General features: G+C 37.2%; 1 pseudogene; it reads left to right on the forward strand.

Moving 5' to 3' along the window:
• Window positions 1-899: 899 nt before the first annotated feature.
• LOC126008115 (uncharacterized) lies at window positions 900-1,043 on the forward strand (annotated as a pseudogene).
• Window positions 1,044-7,051: the final 6,008 nt, after the last annotated feature.

A 7,051-nucleotide genomic window follows, 5' to 3' on the forward strand; every position in this document is an offset into this window, starting at 1 on the left:
GATGGGAATGTTGCACTGGTGAAGGGTTTATATACATACATATATATTAAAAATCAAGAGGAAAAATATTGATGATTTATATAAAAATGTGTCATATTAATGTAATATTTTGACAATATAAAACCTAGATAGGGAACAAAAAAGGCCCACAGTGAAGAACCAAGTGGAGATTTGAAATTCTATAGAAATATTTTTGAAATTCATGTTACGGTACTGACATTATATTCCCATTATATTATTTGGCTTAAAATTATTTTTCCTGTATATTTGCAGGCCAAAATATGGCCACAATAAAATTCTTTTTGTCCAGAGAATTTTCAAAATTCTAAATACTAAACAAAAACTAAATACTAAAAAAAATTACTAAACAAAAACCAAGATTAAATTTGGAACACACTTGTCAGAAAGTGTTTCTTCATACATTTATTGTGTGGCCTCATATTCTTTATATATTGCCATGTGCTGATTCAATGAGATCCTCTGGTGCTGTTGGACAGAAGCTAGACAGCAGCAAATACCCACAAATACTAGAGCAACACTTAAGAAAAAGAATATGGGAGGCATCACTGACCCCAACTTTAAATTGTATTGTAAAATAATAGTCATTAGAACAGCATGGCATTCGAATAAAGACAGACCCTCAAATGAATAGAATAAACTTGAGTTTTCAGAGAATGTTCCCCAGACATATAAATGATTAATCTTTGATAAAGAGGCAAAAAATACAAAATGGAGCCAGGAAAGCATCTTTAACAAGTGGTATTGGGACAACTGGTCAGCCACATGTAAAAAAGAGAAATCAGACCTTCATCTAACACCATGCACAAAGGTCAAAACTAAAAGCATTAAAGATCTTAATATTAAACCCGAATCCATAAGGTATAAAGAACAACATGTAGATACTTACCTGGCAGGGGAGATACCATTATCACGAAGGTGGTTTCCCCAGGGCGAGGCTTATCCATTGCTGACCGGATTGCTTATCCAGATGTGCTGACCCGTGTGATTTCCCCAAATGTGGAAAACTCGACTGCATAATTAAAAAAATTTTTAAAAAAGATAAGAAAAAGAACAACATGTAGGTAAAATACTCCATGATATTGAGACTAAAGAAATCTTCAATGATGAAACAGCACTCTCCAAACAAGTGGAAGCAGAGATAAACCGATGGGACTACATTAAGCTGAGAAGCGTCTGCACTTCAAAGGAAATAGTGACTAAGATACAAAAGCCACCCTTAGAATTTACTATCCATCAGACAAGGAGCTAATATCTAAGATATACAAGGTACTGACAGAACTTATCAAGAAAAAAATCTAACCCCATCAAAAAATGGGGAGAACAAATGAACACACAATTTCTCAAAGAAGAAATACAAATGAAAATACATGAAAAAATGCTCCACATCACTAATCATCAGGAAGATGCAAATCAAAACAACAGTGAGTTACCATCTTATGCCACAGAGAATGGAGGACATCACAAAAAATAAGGAGCAGTGGCACAGTGCGAGTGTATTTGCCTTACATGTGGCTGACCTAGGACAGACTGCAGTTTGATTCCCCAGCATCCCATATGGTCCCCTGAGCCAGGAGCGATTTCTAAGCATATAGCAAGGAGTAACCCCTGAGCATCACCGGCTGTGATCCAAACAAACAAACAAACAAATAAATAATAAGTGCTGGCGGGGATATGGGGAAAAAGGAACTTTCATTTTCTATCTATCTAGTCCAGCCTTTATGAAAAGCAATATGAATATTCCTCAAAAAAACTGGACATTTAGCTTCCATATGATCCAGCTATACCACTCCTAGGGATATATCCTAGGAACACAAAAACACAATACAAAAATGCGTTTTGCACACCTATATTCATTGCAGTGCTATTTACACTAATCAGACTCTGGAAACAACTTAGAAGCCCTAATAGCTAAAGAAACTGTAGTACATACACAGAATGGAATACTATGCAGCAGTCAGGAAAATGAAGTTGGGAAATTTGCTTATACATGAATGGCATGGAAATTATTATGTTGAGTGAAATAAGTCAGAGGGAAAGAGATAGATATAGGATAGTCTCATTCGTTTTGGGGTTTTAAGAAAAATAAAAGACATTATTATAATAATACCCACAGGCAATAGAGATAAGAGCTAGAAGGACCATCTCAAGATATGCAACTTATCATAAATGGTGATGAGTGCAGTTAGAGAAATAACTACAATAAAAACTATTATAACAATGGTAATAAGGAGAAGTGCAATATCTGTCTCGAATATAGGCAGGGGGTTGGGGAGGAGGGTAATGGAGGGCCTTGGTGATGGGAATGTTGCACAGGTGAACGGGGCTGTTTTTTATAACTGAGGCCCAACTGCAATCATGCTTGCAATTTTGAAATTATCTTAAATTTTAATAAAATAGAAAAAATGATATAAGCCATAGATCATAGGACAGATGGAAAGAGCATAGTACAGAAGGTAAGTGTGGGGTATAGGAGCAGCATCCTTTTAGAACCTCTTCTCAGGCAGAGCTCATGCCCGATGCATAAGAGTCTACTTTGACATCCTGACACTACAGCTGGTGCCCGAAGGAGATTAACAGGAGCAGAGACTGGGGCTCATCTATGCTCATCAGAGGGGGAGCAGAGTAAGTAATTTCTCCTGGGAGGAGTAAAGGAAGGAAAAGAATGATACAATAAGGAATATTAAGATCAAACATATAACCAGGCACTCAAGTTAGAAAGGTAGACATATGGGGAAAAAAAGAAACTTACAAGCTCAGTGCTCAGGAATCACTCCTGGCACACTACGGGAAGCATATGGGTAATGGGGACTGAACCCAGATTGACATGTGCAAGACAAGCTCCCTAACCACTGTATTACCTTTCTATCCTAAAGTGTAATATTTTAAAGCAATGATTGTATAGAAGTAAGCATAGAAAATCTGGGGGGGGGGGGTTGTAAACCACTTTAATGTTTTGTGCAATATAATATTATTTTTCTGATGACTACAGATGTAGTCATTATGATATTTAGTGAGGACTTTTATGACTGGTGTACGGTTATGTTATTTGTATGAAACTGCTGTTAAACCAGTAAGATTGCATTAATGTAGTAAGATCATTTTAGAACTGTTGGTAACCTGGGCATATTTTCCACAAATATTGAGCCTGTGTAACATGCCTCAATTTGCTCATGTTGACCTCAAGGACAGTACCTTTGGTGATGACATCCTAAGTAGTATACAGTAAAAATGAGGGACTCTTCTTTACACCAAGTATTGGCAGGCAAAAAATGACTTGAAAGTGAGCTGAACTGAAGTTTGGGATGTGTTACATGGGCTTCCATAAAACATATACCCATTGGCCTAATGAATCTTTCTTATATAGGTGGTTTTCATGTAAAGCCATCACCAACAAAGACTAAATTTAGTAACCATCTGTTCCATGCTTTGTTCTTTCTCTTTCCCATTTAAATAAGTTTTAAAAATTATTTCTTGATTTAAACACCATGGTTACAAATATATTTGCAATTGGTTTTCAGCCACAAAATGTACTCCCCCTTTACCAGTGCAACTTTCCCACCATCAATGTTCCCCATTAACCTCCTTCACTATCCCGTGCCTGTCTATGAGATAGGCTTCGTATTTATCTCTATCATTGTCATGGTAGTGGTTAGTGTATTTACTTCTCTAACTGTGCTCAACACTCTTATGGTAAATATCATATCATGGGCTGGTCCTTCCAGCCCTCATCTCTATTGTCTCTTGGTATTATTACGATATTGTCTTTTTTAAAATACTACAGATGAGTAAGACTATTTTGTGTTTATCTCTCTCCCTCTCACTTATTTAACTCAGCATAATAGTCTCCATATCCATCCATGTAAAGGAAAATTTTGTGACTTCATATTTTCCAACAGCTGCATACTATTCCATTGTGTAGATGTACCACAGTTTCTTTAGCTACTTATCCGTTGTCAGGCATCTGAGTTGTTTCCAGATTACGGCTACTGTAAAAAATGTTGAATAACTTTTTAATACTTTTATTTCTCCCTGGGCACAACTTTAGGCAAAGGAATTTCACATTTTACACATTTTTTTTTCAGTTTTGGCTAATCAAATTGGGAAGTATGTAAGCTCTGGATTGTCCCTTTGTCTAACAGATACACTATTCCATGTGGAATCTTTTCATCACTTCTTTGGTGTTTCTTTTTTCATGCATCTTAATAGTTATTTGCATTTGCATTTTCTCAGCATGGCACTGTTTATGATAGAGCTTAGCCTTCAATCCAATTTTTTTTTTTGCTTTTTGTGACTACATGGACTTTTTGACTTTGTATTTGATCTTCTTTCTTTCTCTTTTTACTTTTTTTCTTTTTTCTTTTTTCCTCATGGTAATCCAAATTATACACATGCCATTTATAATGTGACTCAGTAACTCCATCATTTTGTGGCATGATGACAGTGTCCCAGTCATCAAGAAAGTCTGGTCTTTGGGTTTTTCTAGATGCTTAAGCAGCATTCATGCAGTTTTTGACAAGAAGGGGGAGTATTACTTTTAATTGATATTTCTCAAGCATAATTTCTCTTCTCATCTTTAGGGTTTTTATATATTTTTACTTGGGTTTCTCATAAACATCCTAGGTTTCTCCTGAGATATTTCAACTTCCAGAACCTTTATCATCCAGAAAGAAAAATACTAGCAACAGAATGAATGGGCCAAATGATAGTAGAAACAAATACTTTAGAGCCAAAGAGAGTTCATGTTTGCAAGCAAACCTCAAATTTATTTAGGAAGTGTTTAAGCGATAAGCAAAATCTGTCATTCTACACATCTGTCAATTTTCCACAACTCAACCTGCAAATGAACTAATGCTTATAACAAAATATTTGGTTTATTTCTTATTCTAAGAATAAAGGTAACCAGACCATGTTCTCTGTGGTAAATGTAAACACATATAAGTTAACCATCATTAATCAAGATAGTTCATTTAAAAAAAGATACAAGAATGGGAACCATATTTTCAACCCTTTACCCCTTCAGACTGACACCTATCCTAAATACCAGTCCATAGACTGGTATTTAGTTATAACTGAAAAGGGAAGTCAACTACTAGTTACACCAGCCCCCACTTATACCTGCTTTTTTGTATCTAATCCTTTTTGTCCTAAAGAGGAAGTTTATACTAACCTTAGCGGATGTCATGCCCTTATAAGGAACTCGTACTACCTGTATTAGAGTGTCTTAGGAAAATGTTATAACCTTATAAGGGAATCATCCCTACACCTTCTCCCCCCTCACCTTCTTATGGTATATATAAGGTTGAACAAAGAAAGCCACGTGGTCCTTTGCCTCTGTTCAGTTCTGAAACAAGCATTGGACTCTGGCAGCCAGAATAAAGAACCCACTTAAGCTTTTGCCTGAGTGACTGTCTCTTCATTTCTCTGCGTCGGAGCAGCATCTGGACTTCCAAGCCTTACAATAACAAAAAACGTAGACCAGTTGTTTTCAACTTTTCTACAACCTTTTGAGACCTATGGTTAAAACCCACTGCATATAAAATATCAATGATCTATTGCCAGTAGCCTTTCTAATACCCAACAGTCTCCTAAGAATAATTTTTAAATTTTAAAGAACCATAAATTCATGTCTGCATTTTACACTGCATCTAAGGATGATCACTTTTTGGGATATTGACTCCCATCTCCAACTTTTTTCTCTCACTTTGGGATTATGTTCTCCTTCCTTCTATGGGGATTATCTTTCCCACCCTTCATTTTGCTCCCTCCTGTGCCTAGGACACTTGAAAGTCTCCCCTTCTCCCAAGTAGCAACTGTATGTCAGAATGAGAACAGAAACAGCCATCAGTACTAGCTACATTCTGTACAATTTCTATCACCACATTGCTAATTGCAACATAACCACAGAATTCTAGGGCTCCAAGGAGTAAGATGGTGAGGTCATCGGAAGTGTTACTCAGCCTCATGGTCAGTACACAGCTCCAAGGTTCCAACAGTTTTCCTTTTGGGGACATTAGAACTGGTACTTTAGAGCATTGGTGACAGAAACTGGATGTGAAATGCCTCTGGCTTTGAAATGGAGTCAGCTCATTTGCATCCTGTAAAAGAGTGGCAACAAACTCCCATCACTTACAAAAGATTTGGTTTAAAATCACATTTTGCACATTTTACAAGGGGCAATGCTTCAGGGCACATTCCAGCCATTGTACCCATAGTATTTTCTATCACCTCAGAAGATTCTGAAATGCAGCACACACACACACACACACACACACCAATAGGCAAATAGCTTCACATGTTCTCAGAAAGAAGGTGCTATTTTTAACAGATCTCTATGTCTATCTATTTCAAGCATACGAAATTGTCACCACATTAGGGATCTTGTGACGTTTTAGTTTTTCCTAATGTGGCTATATACCAAAACTGATTTCAAATGCATGTGAAGCGATTTCAGTATTTTTCATTCCTCATTGTTCTCCTTCCCCTTCTCCCCATTTCCCAGTGATGACTGGAGGCCACAATTAACCAACCAGCTGCCCCTGGCTAGCCTCTGCTCAGGGTGTTCAAAGCCCATCAGATGCTTCTCCACATGTCATTATTATTGCTAAGCAACAACTGCCTCAAACTGACCCTGACGAAGGGAAGCAAATGGTGTTTCAGAAACCGCAAAAAGAAAAAAAAAAAAGATTACTGCACAAAGACCCAGTCACCACCAAGGGGAAGAAAAATAATAATGAACCACTGCTGATGAAACTAATAATACTGTTTACTTTAATCTCCACATATGAGTTAGAAGGTCTGCCACTGCCCACTGACCTGTGCCAATTAAAATAAGCTGGGCAGACTGTCTTTGCCCAGTGCCATTTCCCCTTAAGCCTGAGCTGAGAATTGTGAAAGGTTGGGTGTGATTCCCAACGAAAAGGACTTGGGATGCAGTTCTAAAGATGTTAAATTTCATGGAACTAGGTGTTAAGTATGAAAGCTAAGAGACAAATGTGACTGGAACCATAATGGAGGTCCAGAGGTGTGAGGT

The sequence above is a fragment of the Suncus etruscus genome, chromosome 4, assembly GCF_024139225.1.
Source record: "Suncus etruscus isolate mSunEtr1 chromosome 4, mSunEtr1.pri.cur, whole genome shotgun sequence".
NCBI lineage: Eukaryota > Metazoa > Chordata > Mammalia > Eulipotyphla > Soricidae > Suncus > Suncus etruscus.